This window comes from Scyliorhinus torazame, chromosome 24 (genome assembly GCF_047496885.1).
Source record: "Scyliorhinus torazame isolate Kashiwa2021f chromosome 24, sScyTor2.1, whole genome shotgun sequence".
NCBI classification, from domain to species: Eukaryota; Metazoa; Chordata; class Chondrichthyes; order Carcharhiniformes; family Scyliorhinidae; genus Scyliorhinus; species Scyliorhinus torazame.
The window spans coordinates 46,147,361-46,165,791 of record NC_092730.1 but is presented as its reverse complement, the minus strand read 5'-3'; the positions used below and the strand labels follow the sequence as shown (position 1 = coordinate 46,165,791).

Sequence of the window (18,431 nt, the reverse complement as noted above, 5' to 3'; positions counted from 1 at the left end):
TAAACTGTCCCAGAGATTGAAAGGTCACATCCTGAATCGCATCCTCCCACTGAGTCACAGAGCCTGACAGGTACAGGATAATCCCCAAACACATGTTTAGACTAAGATCCATCCTCACACTGAGTCCTGGAGCATGACAGATTCAGGATTATTCTCAAACGGTTGTTCAGAGTAAGATGCTGAAAGACACTGTACTCACTCATAAATAGCAATCACAAAAAGCAATCAGACTCAACAATTGTACCTCTGAGAGATTTAGAAATGGTTAAAAGACTCTCAGAGAGGAAACAATAATGACATACAAACGGAAGACTGCGTGCACACACACCACACAAACGTATTCCCATACACACACACAGGTATACACACAGAGCTTTACACACGTATACACAGAGATACACACACAGTGTACAGGCCCACACACATTATACATACAGTTGCACACACACAGAGACACAAACATAGACACACAGGTATATACACGTGTACACACACAGTATACAGAGTCACACGCGTTATACACACACAGTTGTACACACCCGCACACACAGGTATACACACACAGGCACATAAACATTCACACAAATACACACACATATATAGAAACACGCATGTGCTCACAGACACATATATACACAGAGACAGATACATTACATCAGATAAATAATTAATCCAGCTGCAGTGAAGTAACAGAGATATAGTTCTAATACAGGATGGCGAGTGGCTGAAGGAGAGCCTCCAGGTCGTGGTGTCGGCCGCCCTTGTCCCTCTCTAGATGGTGGTGGATGTGGGTTTTTTAAGGTGTTGCCAAAGGAGCCTTGGTGACTTCCTGCAGTGAATCCTGTAGCTGGTATACACGCTGCCACTCTGCATCAGTGGTGGAGCGAGTGAGTGTTTGTGGATGGGGTGCCGATCAAGCAGGATGCCTGGTCCTAGATGGTGTCAAACCTATTCAGTGTTGTTGAAATTGCAACTATTAAAGGAAATGGAAATTATTCCAATACATTCCTGATTTATGCTGTGTCGACAGGGTTTGGGGAGTCAGGGAGTGAGTGCCTCGCCACAGGAGTCCGAGTCTTTGGCCTGCCTTCTAGCCACAGTGTTTATATGACCAGTTCAGTTTCTGCCCAATGGCAATCAGTCAGATGTTGGCAGTGGGGTTTCAGTGATGGGAATTCCGGTGAATGTCAAGGGGCGATGGTTAGATTCTCACTTATTAGACATGGTCTTTGCCTGGAACTTTTCAGCCCAAGCCTGGATATTGTCCAGGTTGCTGCATTTGGACATGGACTGTTTCATTAACAGAGGAGTTGTGAATGGTGCTGAACATTCTGCAATCATGGAAAGCCTGTGTGTGTTTGCAGCATTTACAGCGTGTGTCCCTGTGGGAGTAAATGCCATTTCAGACATTGGTTGCACAAATTAAGTGTTTGCTGGAACCCTCTTCCAGCCGAGTAAAAAACCCGTTTCCTGGAAAGAAATGTCAGATACACTTGTGGTGAGAAGCTAAATGTTTATTTTTACTGTAACGGAAAGTATAAAAAATCACTAGCAGAGAATGGTTTCGATCCATCGACCTCTGGGTTATGGGCCCAGCACACTCTGCTCTATGATTATTAGTATTGCGTTGAAGCGACACAATTCCTCACTTCCGCAATGTTGTTCATCAGGACCACATGTGCTCGACAGCGCACCCTGGCGGCACAATTCCACTGTGTAACTCACCAACAATTGAACACACACACACACACACGCGCAGCAGCTGGACACTGTCACCTTACACAAGATAACACACACGCACACAAGCATCGACTGACTGATCATATATAGAAAGTGCTCCCATTAAGTTCCAGTGTTCTCTGTCTTCAGGTGACGCCCCGGAGGACTGGAGAATAGCCAATGTTGTTCCTTTGTTTAAGAAGGGGAGCAAGGATAATGCAGGGACCTACAGGCCGGTGAGCCTTACGTCAGTGTTAAGGAAATTACTGGAGAGAATTCTTCGAGACAGGATCGACTCCCATTTGGAAACAAATGGACGTATTAGAGAGAGGCAGCACGGTTTTGTGAAGGGGAGGTCGTGTCGCACTAACTTGACAGAGTTTTTCGAAGAGGTCACAACGATGATTGATGCACGGAGGGCAGTGGATGTTGTCTATATGGACTTCAGTAAAGCATTTGACAAGATCCCTCATGGCAGACTGGTACAAAAGGTGAAGACGTCACACGGGATCAGGGGTGAGCTGGCAAGATGGATACAGACGTGGCTAGGTCATAGAAGGCAGAGAGTAGCAATGGAAGGGTGCGTTTCTGACTGGAGGGCTATGTCTAGTGGTGTTCCGCAGGGATCAGTGCTGGGACCTTTGCTGTTCGTAGTATATATAAATGATTTGGAGGAAAATGTAACGGGTCTGATTAGTAAGTTTGCAGACGACAAAAAGGTTGGTGGAATTGCGGATAGCGTGAGGACTGTCAGAGGATACAGCAGGATTTAGATCGTTTGGAGACTTGGGTGGAGAGATGGCAGATGGAGTTTAATCCGGACAAATGTGAGGTAATGCATTTTGGAAGGTCTAATGCAGGTAGGGAATATACAGTGAAAGGTAGAACCCTCAAGAGTATTGACAGTCAGAGAGATCGAGGTGTACAGGTCCACAGGTCACTGAAAGGGGCAACACAGGTGGAGAAGGTAGTCAAGAAGGCGTACGGCATGCTTGCCTTCATTGGCCGGGGCATTGAGTATAAGAATTGGCAAGTCATGTTGCAGCTGTATAGGACCTTAGATAAGCCACACTTGGAGTATAGTGTTCAATTCTGGTCGCCACACTACCAGAAGGATGTGGAGGCTTTAGAGAGGGTGCAGAAGAAATTTGCCAGGATGTTGCCTGGTATGGAGGGCATTAGCTATGAGGAGCAGTTAAATAAATTTGGTTTGTTCTCCCTGGAACAACGGAGGTTGAGGGGAGACCTGAAAGAGGTCTACAAAATTATGAGGGGCATAGACAGAGTGGATAGTCAGAGGCTTTTTCCCAGGGTAGAGAGGTCAATTACTAGGGGGCATAGGTTTAAGGTGTGAGGGGCAAGGTTTACAGGAGATGTACGAGGCAAGTTTTTTACACAGAGGGTAGTGGGTGCCTGGAACTCGCTGCCGGATGAGGTGGTGGAAGCAGGGGCGATAGTGACATTGAAGGGCATCTTGACAAATACATGAATAGGATGGGAATATAGGGATACGGACCCAGGAAGACTAGAAGATTTTAGTTCAGGTGGGCAACATGGTCGGCTCAGGCTTGGAGGGCCGAAGGGCCTGTTCCTCTGCTGTACTTTTCTTTGTCTTTGTTCTTTGTTGTAAAATCTCCCCTCTTTCCTCTTGTGTAACTGTGTTATCTGCATCTTCATCTGTTATTGACAGGTCTTCCCTGATGTTAATTAAACTGCTTTCCGATATTTCAGTATATTCTCTCCCGCTGAACTGTGATTTCTACTGTGGAACCGAGATCTCTACTGTGTAACTGCTCTCTGCTGTGGAATATGATCTCTGCTGTGAACTGTGCCTCTGCTGGGAAACGGCGACCTCTCCTGTGGAAATGTACTCTCTGCTGTGGGACTGTGTTCTCTGCTGTGAAACTGTGTTCTCTGCTGTGAAACTGTGCTCTCTGCTGTGTTACTGTGTTCTCTGCTGTGAACTGTGCCTCTCCTGTGAAACTGTGCTCTCTGCTGTGTTACTGTGTTCTCTGCTGTGGGACTGTGTTCTCTGCCGTAAACTGTGTGCTCTGCTGAGAAACTGCGATCTCTCCAGTGGAAATGTACTCTCTGCTGTGAAACTGTGCTCTCTGCTGAGGAAACGTGGACCAGATGTGATGCCGCTGAGGATGCTGAGTAATGTAACGTGGACATGGTGAAGTTACTGGCCAGAAATTTCCGAATTCTATTTTTGTTTTGAATGGACAGCTACAATCCACGTGTTTATTCTAGGACACAACAATGAATAAAAATGAATCAGTGCTGAGCAGATTCTAACATCCCACACCTCCAGTTTGTTCTTATTGAGAACCCCGTCCTCGATGGAAGCTTTTGCTCTCCGGATCAGACCACCACCTCCTGGGAATACAGCAGCGATACCTCCAAGATCTGATCTGTAACAGAATCACAGAATAATACAGTGTCCCCTTGTGACTGAAGGGAACAGGTGCTCCCTATCCGCCCTGTCTATACCTATCATAATCTTGTACACCTCGATGAGATCACCCCTCAGTCATCTCTGTTCCCGCGAGAGAGAGAAAACAAGCCTATCCAACCTCTCTTCATATCCTAAATGCTACATCCCAAGCAACATCCTGCTGAATCACCTCTGCAATGCACCCAGTGCAGTCACATATTTCCTAGAATGTGGTGACCAGAATTGCACATAGTACTCCAGCTGTGACCTCCCCAACATTCTATTCAACTCCACCATGACCTCTCTGCTTTTGTAATCCATGCCCCGATTGATAAAGACAAGTATCTCAAATGTCTTTTCCACCACCCTATTAACCTTGCCTTCAGAGATCTATGACGTTTGTTCCTCAGGACTTCCCAGTGTCAGGCCATTCACATTAGTTCTACAATAATAATATAATATTCTTCATTGTCACAAATAGGCTTATATTAACACCTCAATGAAGTTACTGCGAAAATCCCTACCAAATGGATCACATCTAATTTTTCAGCGTTAAATTCCATCAGCCACTTTTCTGCCCATTTGACCATCCCGTCTGTATCTTCCTGTAACTCAAGACACTCAACCGCACTGTGGGCTTGAAACTCAGTGAAAGGATTTCACATTCCTCTCGGAATCTGAACACCACCTCAATCCCAACATTCAGCTTGGGTGGGCAGACAAGACAACGTCCTTCCCGCAGCCCCCCAGCACAGACTGGATAATATCCCAAACTCGTATCCTGCTATTGTCACATTGCTCCACCACCTTGGTCTCTTCACAAAAGTCCAGGAACCTCAACCCAAATCCTCAGACCTTTGATTATCTCTTCAAACAACATCTTGTCCCTGATTAAGTTCATCCTGGGAAGAGGGGCTCGGTATTCCGAGTTTCTCTGCAGGCATCCGGTTGCTGTTGATGGACCAAAAGAGGCCTCACGCCTGAAAGAAAGCCTCTCTCACAGCCCTGTGAGCGTGTCTCCATTAGACGGTGTAGTCAATACCTGCAGAGTAGATAACAATGAGGAGAAGGGTGAGCAATTTCAGCGTCACAATTCTCTGGATACAGAGCATTCAAAATATAATATTATTGAAAATACTGAACAGATCCTCTGGGAGCAGGACTCAAGTCAAAGGGGAAAATCCAGTGGGTTTCTAGTGGAAAGATTTAACAACTGGATGATGGCAGCTGAAATCAGTCCTTGCGTTACAATCTCTGTAGATATTCTACTGAATTTAACCCTGCAAAAGGCATATTTTCCGACTAGAAATCCAACACATTTTCCCCTGTTGTGGAGGAAGTTCTCAATCGCACAGGTGGTCAAACGGAATAAGGCTGGGCTGGGATTTGAGTCCAGATTTTTCTTCAGTGAACAGACACTTTACCGGACGAAGCTACAGAGTCTGATGATGTTCAGCTAATCACAAGGGAATACTGGAAATACTGGACAGATCTGTCGTATCTGTGAAAAGAGAAATAGTTAACATTTCACAACCTGACCTTTCGTTGGAACGACCTGTTTCTCTCTCCACAGAAGCTACCGGATCAACTGAATATTTCCAGCATTTTCTGTCTTTGTTTCGGGTTTGCAGCATCCGCAGTATTTTGCTTTTGGGTCAAAGGACAATGAGTTGCCTTTCCTGCTCTGAGGGTTATTGAAGGTCTCTCTGGCTGTGATTGTCGCTGATTCGGCCAAACATTTACAATCTATCATTAATTGACCGTGAGAATGGGCGGTGAGGTGATTCTGGAACCGCTGCAAGTCCATATGGTGTATGTACACACACAGTGCTGTTAGGGAGGGGTTCCAGGTTTGGATGGTGCCAAAGTCAATTTCAGGAGTGGGATTCGAGCCCTGACCTCCAGAGGAGACTGCGACCTGCGCTCGGCCATCCTGACCGAAATCGTGTGGTCTTTCCGAGGGTCGGTACTGGCTCCATGGGCCGAATGGCCTCCGTCTGCACTGGAGGCATTCTATGATTACTGAAATAGGGTGAAAATGGCAGCATCAGGACACAGGGACGAGTTAAGGTCTCAGGCGAGAGGAAGTGTCCTGTGTAATGACACATAGAATGTACATTTATTGTGGACTGGTGCCGCCTCCTGGTTGAACGGGAGCCGTGCGACACGGACACTTTCATTCAGGAGCATTTTAAATTGGAGTGAAATAACTTACGCAAAGTAAGTATTTTTGCACCTCTTTGTGAGTTTCAAACTGAGGAAGAGAAAGTTTCTCACTCAGAATTTAGTGGCAAGTACAGCGAGGAGTGAAATAAGTAACTTTCTGAACATTTTTAATGTGGTTTCAATATGGACAGTGTTCGACTATTCACTGCCCAAGCCCTCCGACAAAAGCTAAAAATCACAGCAATTTCACTTCAGCCTCATGAAGTGGACCAAACAGACACGTGACAGACGAGGATGGGATTTGAAGCCACGTGTACAGAGCACAATGGATTATTGTGCATCACCTTAACCACGTGGTACAGCTGCTTTACTTCAGGGCCCTTTCGTATCCCTCAATCTGACTTCTCTGCGTTTCTTTCGCACAGTTGGGTATAAATAAAACATAAATCTATGAGGAGAAACCCGTAATGGTCCGCACTTGGGCTTGTGGCGCAACGGTAGCGCGTCTGACTCCAGATCAGAAGGTTGCGTGTTCAAATCACGTCAGGCTCAGGATGTTTTTCTGCAGCTGGTTCCAGGAATTTCTCTCTGTGGGAATGTTCCTGAAATGACTCCGTTCAAAGCCACAATGCTGGTGTATCTTTCCGGATATTTCAGATTGACCCGCTCAGTTTATATTTTTGAGCAGTTTCATCAAACATTCGGATAGCTCAGTCGGTGGAGCATGGGAGTCTACTTCCCAGGATCGAGGGTTCGAGCCGCACGTTGGCCGCTTCCATATTATTATCTGAGAATATTGAATCAACTGTGCTAACCATTGTGCTACCGTGCTGCCCAAACAGTTGGTTCAATCTCACTGCTCGTGGCTGAGACCAGAACTACTGGGCAGTTAAAAACAAGGATGTCGCTCTTTTCGGACGGAGATGAGGAAATTTCTCCCTCTCAAAGTTGTGCGACTTTGGAACTCTGCCCCAGAAGGCCGCGGAAGCGGGACATTGATTATTTTTAAGGCGGAGATGGGGAAATTCTTGTTCAGCAAATAAATCAAAGGTTTATCGGGGTTGCATACAACCATTGCATTCAGCCAGTTACCTGGGTGCACAAGCGTGCGGTTTTTTATTTGATATATCAGTTCCACACCATGGTGAAACGGTCTTAAAATGTCGTTTTCATTTCTTCACGTGTTCTCCACTGATATATTCGCTGCAATAACTTCTCTGGGCACAAAGCACGGTAGCACGAGTAGCTAGCACTGTGGCTTCACAGTGCCAGGGTACCAGGTTCGATTCACTCTCTGTGCGGAGTCTGCACTTTCTGCCCGTGTCTGCGTTGGTTTCCTCCGGGTGCTCCGGATTCCTCCCACAGTGCAAAGTCGTGGATTAGGTGGATTGGCCGTCCTAAATTGCACTCAGTGCCCATACGTTACATACGGGACCAGTCTTCATAAATAGAAGCGTCATCCGGGCCCTGGGTCACTGCCCATGTGGAGTTTGCTCATTCTTCCCATGTGTGCCTGGGTTTCACCACCCACAACCCAAAGATGTGCAAGGTCTGTGGATTGGCCACGCAAAATTGGCCCTTAATCGGAAAAAAAAAGAATTGGGTACTCTAAATTTACACAGAACTAAATAAATAAATAGAACCGCCGAGCACAAAGGCAAGGCCGCTATGGAGATTCTTCATAAAATGCTGCAACAGAAATAGACAATGTTGGATAACTCGGCTGGTCTGGCAGCATCTGTGGAGAGAGAAACAGAGTTACAGTTTCCAGTCCAGTCTGACCCTGCTTCCCATTCTCTGTTTCCCGCTCCACAGATGCTGCCAGGTCTGCTGAGATTTTCCAGCTCTGGGCGACTGACCGGGGCACGGTGGGCGGAATGGCCGCACCCTGTGCTGGAACCATTCTATAATTCTAGTAAGAAGTCTTACAACACCAGGTTAAAGTCCAACAGGTTTGTTTCGATTTCACTAGCTTTCGGAGAGCTGCTCCTTCCTCAGGTGAATGAAGAGGTATGGTCCACAAACATATATATAGACAGATTCAAAGATGCCCGACAATGCTTGGAATGCGAGCATTAGCAGGTGATTAAACCTTTACAGATCCAGAGATGGGGTAACCCCATGTTAAAGAGGTGTGAATTGTGTCAAGCCATCATCTATAATTCTAAACTGTCCTCATAATTGAAACCTTCTATGCCTGTATCATTCTGATGTGGACATGCCGGCGTTGGACTGAGGTTAAAGAGGTGTGAATTGTGTCAAGCCAGGACAGTTGGTAGGATTTCACAGGCCAGATGGTGGGGAATGAATGTAATGCGACATGAATCCCAGGTCCCGGTTGAGGCCGCACTCATGTGTGCGGAACTTGGCTACAAGCTTCTGCTCAGCGATTCTGCGTTGTTGCGCGTCCTGAAGGCTGCCTTGGAGAACGCTTACCCGGAGATCAGAAGCTGAATGCCCTTGACTGCTGAAGTGTTCCCGACTGGAAGGGAACATTCCTGCCTGGTGATTGTCGCACGATGTCCGTTCATTCGTTGTCGCAGCGTCTGCATGGTCTCGCCAATGTATCACGCTTCGGGACACCGTTTCCTGCAGCGTATGAGGTAGACATCATTGGCCGAGTCGCACGAGTATGTACCGCGTACCTGGTGGGTGGTGTTCTCATGTGTAATGGTGGTATCCATGTTGATGATCTGACACGTCTTGCAGAGATTGCCATGTCAGGGTTGCGTGGTGTCGTGGTCACTGTTCTGAAGGCTGGGTAGTTTGCTGCAAACAATGGTTTGTTTGAGGTTGTGCGGTTGTTTGAAGGCAAGTAGTGGAGGTGTGGGGATGACCTTGGCAAGATGTTCGTCTTCATCGATGATGTGTTGAAGGCTGTGAAGAAGATGTCGTAGTTTCTCCGCTCCGGGAAAGTACTGGACGACGAAGGGTATTCTGTCGGTTGTGTCCCATGTTTGTCTTCTGAGGAGGTCAGTGCGTTTTTTTGCTGTGGCGCGTTGGAACTGTCGATCGATGAGTCGAGCGCCATATCCCGTTCATACGAAGGCATCTTTCAACGTCTGTAGATGTCTGTTACGCTCCTCCTCGTCTGAGCAGATCCTGTGTATACGGAGAGCTTGTCCATCGGGGATGGCTTCTTTAATGTGTTTAGGGTGGAAGCTGGAGAAGTGTGAGGTTATCCGTGGGTTTGCGGTAAAGCGAAGTGCTGAGGAGACCGCCCTTGATGGAGACGAGTGTGTCCAAGAATGCAACTGATTTTGGAGAGTAGTCCATGGTGAGCCTGATGGTTGGATGGAACTTATGGATGTCATCGTGCAGTCGTTTCAGTGATTCTTCGCCGTGGGTCCAAAGGAAAAAGTTGCCAGAATGCAACTCTCCAATTGGATACTTCACGTCCTCAGATCTTAGACTTTCAATACCATCGTCTGAGGAACAGGTAGAGCGGTATATCGGACCTTGCTGATTAGAGCAAACTGATCAATGCAGCAATGAGAAGCTCCTTAACCACCAGCGGTTTGGACAAGGATGGCACTCAGATACAGGACTCTGGCTGGGGTTCAAAAGTAGGGAAAGCATGTCTTGTTTGAAATGTAATAAAGATGAAGACAGACTTTAAGTCGATTTGTGCACGGATCTTAGTTTGTGCGTCAACGCATCAGGATGGCCGAGCGGTCTAAGGCGCTGCGTTCAGGTCACCTGGACACGAAACGTCAGCTCATTTCTCTCCCTCCAGATGCTGTCAGATCTGCTGAGACTTTAAAGTATTTTCTCTGTGGTTCCCTATGTGTGAGCATTACAATGTTGTAATGTGTCATGCTGTCTCTTTCATTCTTGGGACTAATGTCGGGATGAGACTGCAAGAAAGTTTCTGATAGCTATTTGCTGCAAAGCAAACAGGAACGCGTGTTATGTTTACTTTTGTTGTGAGGGAGAATGCAAATAGCAGAGAATAGGCTCGATTCCTCGACCTCGGGCTAATGGCCCAGCACGCTTCCGCTGCGGCACGCTGCTCCTTAAACCAGGAGCTACAACATTACTGCCCTGCGGTAACCACACAATTATTCACTTCCTCATTTTTTTCTTTCAACAAGAACAGACGTTTGAGCACACTGATTCTGGTCAGCACAGTTCAGATCATTCACTTTCGTGCGGAATGGTTGTTCTATGGAAGGTGATGTGATTTCTTCTGTGACGTTGTTCTGATGGGAAAGTGGGGAGTGACTGGAATCACCTTTATAAAATGAAGTTCGGGGCGGCAGTTTCAATTCTCTGGGAACATTGATCACGCTGTTACAGACTTCCTCAAACTTTGCCTCAAGTCCGACCACAAAAATAAAGAGCACCGAGCAGAGTGGCGCAGCGGAGGCGTGCTGGGCCCATAACCCAGAGGTCGATGGATCGAAACCACCCTCTGCTATTCATAGTCTCAATCGCACCAAACGGAAGAAAGTTGCTATTTGTCAGCAGCACAACTGCCTTTTTCTTTATTGGTACCAAAGTTTTGCTTTCAGTCTTATCCACTCTTTGACACCTGTTCTTCAGCTAGCCAAAGTACAGTCGAGGTGACTAAGTTGACTTCTCCCTGAACACTCTTCTGCCGCCTCTACTGGATGAACGTTCACCTGATTGGACACTGGAGGGGTTCTTCGGCTACTTGTCTGTGAGAGCAGCACCGGAAGCAGCTGTGGAGAGAGATTGCAGTCGCCAGAATGCAACTCTCCAATTAGACACTTCACGTCGCTCAGATCTTAGACTTTCAATACCTTCGTCTGAGGAACAGGTAGAGCGGGATATTGGACCTTGCTGATTAGAGCAAACTGATCAATGCCGAGTGATCTAAGCTGCTGCGTTTAGATCGAAGTCTCCACTTGAGGCGTGGGTTCGACTCCCATTCCTAATATTGACTTTTTCTCCATGAGGTTAAATTCCTCCAGCAAGATTTTCAACATCAGGAAGATCCAATACCTCCCTTTGAGTGGAAAAGCGTTGGTCTCAGGACATGAGATTCCTGTTTAAATACACACAGCAAGACCACACAGGCAAAAGCGCAGTTAATGCCTCGATAATCTGCTTCAGTGACTCTGGTTGAGGAATTAATATTGAGCACAGGACTCCGGGTAAAATTCGTCTTATCTTCTTGTAAATAGTCTGGCTGGTTAGAGTGTTCACATCCGTCCGAGAGGGGAAGTTGGAAACTCGGTTTCTATTGTGATTTCCTGCTGGATAAAACTTTATTTTCTTATTGGCCCCCTGTGAGGTATTACTGGATAACGTTATTTCTCTATATTGCCCCTCTGTTGGGTACTATTGGATAACGTTTCCAGTCCAGCTTTGACAAACAGTTACCTGGACTTTAAAGCATTTTCTCTGTGGTTCCCTATGTGTGAGCTTTACAATCTTGTAATGTGTCATGCTGTCTCTTTCATTCTTGGGACTAATGTCGGGATGAGACTGCAAGAATGTTTCTGATAGGTATTTGCTGCAAAGCAAACAGGAACGTGCGTTATGTTTTCTTTTTGTGTCAGGGAGAATGTAAATAGCAGAGAATAGCCACGATTCCCTGACGTTGGGCTAATGCCCCAACACGCTTCCGCTGCGGCACTCTGCTCCTTAAACCAGGAGCTACCATTTTACTGCCCTGCGGTAGCCACACAGCTATTCACTTCCTCATTTTTTCTTTCAACTAGAACACACGTTTGAGCACAGTAATTCTGGTCAGCAAATTTCAGATAATTTACTTGCGTTCTGAATGTTGTTCTGTGAAGGTGATGTGATTTATTGTGTGATGTTGTTCTGATGATAAAGTGGGGAGTGACTGGAATCATCTTCATAGAATGAAGGTCGGGGCGGCAGTTTCACCTCTCTGGGAACATTGATCACGCTGTTAGAGATTTCTTCAAACTTTGCCTCAAGTCCGACCCCGGACAGGGTCAAGCACGAGCAGCGTGGAGCAGCGGCCCATAACCCAGAGGTCGATGGATCCAAACCATCTTCTGCTATTCATATTCTCACTCACACCAAACGGAAACAAGTCGCTATTTGTCAGCAGCACATCTACCTTTTTCTTTATTAGTATCAACGTTTTACTTACAGTCTGATCCGCTCTTTGACACCTGTTCTTCAGCTACCCACAGTATAGTCGAAGTGACAAAGTTGACTTCTCCCAGAACACTCTTCTGGCACCTCTCCTGGATGAACGTTTTCCTGTTTGGACACAGGAGGGATTCTTCGGCTACTTCTCTGTGAAAGCAGCACCGGGAGCAGCTGTGGAGAGAGATTGCAGTCGCCAGGATGCAACTCTCCAATTGGATACTTCACGTCGCTCAGATCTTAGGCTCTCAATTTCTTCGAGTGAGGAACAGGTAGAGCGGGAATTCGTCCCTGGTTGATTGGAGCAAACTGACCAATGCAGCAATGAGGAGCTCCTTAACCCTCAGCGGCCTGGACAAGGATGACACTCAGATACAGGACTCTGGCTGGTGTTCAAAAGTAGGGTAAGCATATCTTGTTTGAAATGGAATGATGATGAAGATAGAATTTGAGTCGATTTGTGCACGGATCTTAGTTTCGGCGACAACGCATCAGGGTGACCGAGCGGTCAAAGGTTCAGGTCTCAGTCTCTTTTGGAAGCGTGGGTGCGAATCCCACTCCTGACATTGACCTTTCCCCCACGAGGTTAAATTTCTCCAGCGAGATTTTCAACCTCACGAATGTCCAATACCTTCCTTTCAATGGAAAAGCGTTGGTCTCAGGACATGAGATTCCTGCTTAAATACGCACAGCAAGACCACACAGGCAAAAGCGCAGTTAATGACTCGATAATCTGCTTCAGTGACTTTGGTTGAGGAATTAATATTGATCCCTGGACTCCGAGTAAAATTCGTCTTCTCTTGTGAATAGTCCGGCAGGTTCGATTGTTCACATCCGTCCGAGAGGAGAAGATGGGAACTTGGTTTCTATTGTGATTTGTTGCTCGATAAAGCTTTATTTCCTTATATGCCCCGTGTGAGTTATTACTGGATATCGTTATATCCCTATATTGCCCCTTTGTGGGGTACTACTGGATATCGTATCCGGTCCAGCTTTGACAAAGTGTCATCTGGACTCGAAACGTTAACTCTTTTCTCTCCCTACAGATCTGGTCAGACCTGCTGAGACTTTAAAGCATTTTCTCTGTGGTTCCCTCTGTGTGAGCTTTACAATGTTGTAATGTGTCACGCTGTCTGCTTCATTCCTGGGTTTAATGTCGGGATGAGACTGCAAGAAAGTTTCTGATAGGTATTTGCTGCAAAGCAAACAAGAACGTGCGTTATTTTTACTTTTCGTGTCAGGGAGGATGTAAATAGCAGAGAATAGCCTCGATTCCTCGGCCTCGGGCTAATGACCCAACACGCTTCCGCTACGGCACTCTGCTCCTTAAACCAGGAGCTACAGCATTACTGCCCTGCGGTAGCCACACTATTCACTTCCTCATTTTTTCTTTCAACAAGAACACACGTTTGAGCACACTGATTCTGGTCAGCATAGTTGAGATCATTTACTTTCGTGCTGAATGGTTATTCTGTGAAGGTGATTTGATTTCTTCTGGGACGTTGTTCTGATGGGAAAGTGGGGAGTGACTGGAATCACCTTCATAAAATGAAGATCGGGGCGGCAGTTTCACCTCTCCGGGAACATTGATCACTCTGTTGCTGATTTCTTCAAACTTTGCCTGTATTTATAGAACGAATACACAAGCAATGAAGAGGGAGAATGTATTAAATCAGAGATTGGATATTCTTGTAACCAATACCGTTGTAATGGGAATCCTTCATTTTCCGATAAATCGGGATGAGCTGGATCGCTCAGTCAGAAATCAGATATCTGGGGATTTAAATGTGATTACTACAGTAATAATATTTAACCATGTTAATGTTATTTTGCTCCAATTGAAACCTGTCACGAATACCTCGTTACCTTGTTGCGCAACTTGCTTTCAGCCAGGAGATGGCAGCAGTGCGCAATAGTTTGGGTCTCCTGATTGTGTCCACAGATCTCGACAGGAATGGAGCTGCTGCTTCCCGGGGAGCTGCCAAGCAAGAGGCACAGATACTGACCAACTGCACCCGCTCCAAATAGATTCCCCACATTACTGAACAAAACAAAAACAAGCACAAATCATATTTTAAGAAACTATGACAGTGACTCTGAAAACAATACACCATCACCTCTGAAAGAATCGATTTGCTGTAACTAATTAAAGATGAACCGTTTCAATATCAGCCGTAATTCCTTACCAGTTCTCAGACAGGCGCCGACTGGTTAGAAGTTTGCTTCACTTTTCAAGGTCCGGCTCAATAAAATCAGTCACAGGCCCATGATCTGCTTTCCTCCTGTTCTCAGACACATCCACTTTGTACAAGGGCGCACTAACTGGTTTTCAGAGTAAGAGTCAGACTGCAGTCACTTCGTTCTCTCTCGATCCCTTTATCTCAGAGCCACCTCACAACCAGGAATGGAATTTCTCACAGAGCCAAGAATGGAATAGTTTGTCGATTCTTCCACTGATTCAGGACCGTCCATCACCAGGACGTATTCGTCCAAAAGAGTTGGGATGAAATAGGGCTGAGTTTCACTGTGTATCCAATCAGTCCCCGGAGAAGCACAAAAACAGTGAGTGAGGGAGAGAGAAAGAAACAAAGAAACAGATAGAGAGATAAAATATGTTCCATTTCTAACACGATCTTTTTACCCAGAAATACATTCAGCTGAATGAAACCAAACCACGTTTCCATTCGCTGCCGTTGCTGCTTCTCCTTCCAAACATTGCAGGAAACATTATTATTTATTGATCGTTGTTTTGAGTGCGAGCTTCTTTATATGTCGTTCAGTTTCCAAAACAAATGCTGACCGATTCTGATATAGGTTCAAACCGTTCATTTACAAACATTCCGATTCAGTGGCTTGCGCGGGGAGTTCAGCAAACACTTCGAATCACAGTCGCTGCGAGCAAGGCTCGAACCAGCCCGGGGAAACCACATTGATTTCAAGTCCAACGCCTTAACCACTCTGCCATCGCAGCTGTGTCTAGAGTGTCATTCGCTAGTAATTTGGTCGATAGAATACATTCTAAAACCAGCCTGGAATCATTCCAGGAAGTTATTGCATTCAAACGATCAACGGGGCCCCGGTGTTTATGTGAGGAGGGGTTGAATCTTCGTGGAAAATGACCATTGGATTTGGAGAGAGGCCTTGAGAGACTCGAAAACCTCAGCTCACTAAACGCACAATTACACCGATTAAATAGATTGTGGAACAACATCAGTTACATTGAAATATATTAGAAATTCAAATGGAACAGGACCACACTTTACAGTCTGGAAGAAAATTTAAATGATGAAATCTAGAAATTACAGCACAGAAGGAGACCTGTGCAGGCCGAACGGTCACCTGATGACGCAACTAAAATGGTCACGTGTCGGGATTCCGGCAGTTCCCCGGATCGCGGTCAGAGCACAAGCCAGGAGGAGCTGCTCAATTATTAAGTCAGTTATTTTTTATTACATGTCATTGGTCGCCAGTCATTGAGAGAGCAGCATTTCTACATGGTGTCAGGAGTGGGCAGTATGGCAGAAGGACTTCACCGCATCAACATGCTTGTATCACAGAATCGTAGAATATCCAGCTCAGAAGTAGGCCATTCGGCCCAACAAGTCAGCACTGGCCCTCCGAATGAGCACCGCAGCAACTCTCTTCAAGAAGAGGTTTAATAAATAGCGCCTCAGCAGCCCGGCTAGCTCAGTCGGTAGAGCATGGGACTCTTAATCCCAGGGTCGTGGGTTCGAGCCCCACGTTGGGCGCTTTCTTGTTATTATCTGAAAATGTTGACGCTGAATGAACTGTCTTCATAACAGGGACATAACCTTGACTGGGAATCCAGAGGTCCAAACGAACCTCGTGACAAAATTTAATAAATATGGAATTAAAATTGCTTCTCAGTAGCGGCGCAGAAAGGTTCTGCTTCCGACGGATCTGACTTCCACAACTGGGAACACATTACACAACAGATAATGATTTGACACAACTCCAGTGAAGATCTGTCACCGGCAGTGTCACGGTTCCATGGCAGAGAGCACGGCGACACAGCAGAGAGCTCAGTGACACAGCAAGATATAATTTTACAAACAGGGCCTCTCTGTGTGCAGCAGAAAACACATTTTCCTAAAAAAACAGTTTCTCCATCTCGGCACCTTTTCTGTGTGTCATTGTATGTGTGTCCTGATAGTCTCTTCCTGATTTTTTGTGTATCTTTCTCTGTCTGTTACAGCAGTGCTGCTGTTGTGTATTAATCTCACTTTTCCCAAACAGTAATTGTGATTGATAGATACAGAAACATTTCCAAACTGACATTCAGTACCAATGTCTGATAGAGACTGAAACCCACCCTCACATACAGTCCCAGACATTGACTCATAATGAAGGAATCCTGCTCTCACAAACTGTTGAGACTGGGGTGCAGAGTGTTCCCTCCACTCGCGAACACTACCTGTGATTTACAGATACAGAACACATCTCAGTCAGGTGAGTAGCAGAGTTTGATGGGTACGACATGTATTCCACAATCGCCTTCTCTGCGCCAGATAATCAGATGCAGACAACATGCGGCGTCTGTCTTGGTTTAACAAAGTTTTTGCCCAAGAACAGGAACAGATTTACACAATATCAGGGTATAAGACGTAGGAGCAGAAGTAGGCCATTCAGCCCATCGAATATGCTCCGTATTTCAATGAGATCATGCTTGATCTGATGTATGACGTGTTATGACCTCATACGGTGGCACGTTATCACAGTGGTTACCTCACAGCGCCCGCGATCCGGGTTCAATTCCAGCCTTTGGTCACTGACTGTGTGGAGTTTGCACTTTCTCTCCGTGTCTGTGTGGGTTCCCTCCGGGTGCTCCGATTTCCTCACACAGTCCAAATGTGTGCGGGTTAGGTGGACTATCCATGCTAAATTGACCCTTAGTGTTCAGAAAGTTGGGTGGTGTTACAGGGATGTGATGGGGACACAGAGGCTCTTTCAGAATATCGTTGCAGAGTCCATTGGCAGAATGGCCTCCTTTTACATTTTAATGATCTCATGATAATGCTCATGTCCACTTTCCCGGCATTTTATCTCTAGATTTCATGATGAACCTTTAAAACCAGCAATCCCACCAAGCCTCAGGTAGCGGTAACTCCTCAATGGTCGTTAATTTCCCGGCTGTCAGTCATTTGGCCAGTCTTGAGTGAAGTCACATCCTGGAAATGTCACACATTGATCCAGTTCTAAAAGAAATTAAGTCGCTCAAGTCCCTGATGACCATAGGCCCTTTGAGTGTAAGATCTGACTGGTGGTGATTTAACCTGAGGATCACCATACTTCAGGCGAGGAGCAATAATAATAATACTAATAATCTCTTATTGTCACAAGCAGGCTTCAATCAAGTTACTGTGAGAAGCCCGGAGTTGCCACATTCCGGCGCCGGTTCGGGGAGGCTGGAACGGGAATTGTGAGATGGCGGGGTTTTCATGTTTCAGGTCTAGTATAACCGTGTGATCTCAATCTAATTAATTTGGTTTTCCTTCTGCTAATCTTGTCTCACAGTGAGGCAAACCTCACTAATTTATAGACGAGTGATCGTTCTTCAGTCTTGTCATTGTCGGTCCCGCTGAATATGGAGGCATATCCTGTGTGGCAGGATTTAGCTCCAACTCAAGCTATACGTTTGTGGATGATACCACTGCGGTAGGTCGTATCCCAGACAATGACGAATCAGATACAGAAGGTAGATAAATCACATAGTTGCATAGTGCACTGTCATGTGAGTGTACATTTAAGACATGTAAGTTTAAGCAATGTACATTTAAGAAAACAGTGATGTCAGAGAGTGGGTGGAGCTGGACTTTAGGTCAGCCATTTTGCAGATTTTCACTTTCAGTTTAAAAAGCAGCTTGTGTGTGTCTGTGTGTTTCCAGAGAGCTGCAAGTTTGAAAAGAGATTGGGAGTGTCTTCGTTTGCAGGGTGCTGGATCTCTGACATAAAAGACCATCTCTGGATCATTTGGGTGATTTAAACTGATAATTGT

General features: G+C 45.9%; 1 protein-coding gene and 2 non-coding genes across 9 annotated transcripts in view; all 3 read left to right on the top strand.

The window, feature by feature from the left end:
* The window catches only part of LOC140400040 (histone H2B-like), a 93,140-nt gene extending 89,114 nt beyond the window's left edge, over positions 1-4,026 (top strand). For 4 of the 7 annotated variants that reach the window (XR_011937994.1, XR_011937997.1, XR_011937998.1 and 1 more), the window contains one exon: positions 3,410-4,026. The gene's annotated coding sequence lies outside the window, so the exon portion shown is untranslated. The remainder of the gene's footprint in view (positions 1-3,409) is intronic. The other 3 variants (XR_011937996.1, XR_011937995.1, XM_072489524.1) reach the window with 1 other exon arrangement.
* Positions 4,027-6,802: 2,776 nt separating this feature from the next.
* Positions 6,803-6,874, top strand: trnaw-cca (transfer RNA tryptophan (anticodon CCA)). Its single transcript has one exon. It is a non-coding gene; the product is annotated as a tRNA-Trp (tRNA).
* A 9,217-nt stretch (positions 6,875-16,091) lies between these two features.
* On the top strand, positions 16,092-16,164 carry trnak-cuu (transfer RNA lysine (anticodon CUU)). Its single transcript has one exon. It is a non-coding gene; the product is annotated as a tRNA-Lys (tRNA).
* The last annotated feature ends 2,267 nt before the right edge of the window (positions 16,165-18,431 follow it).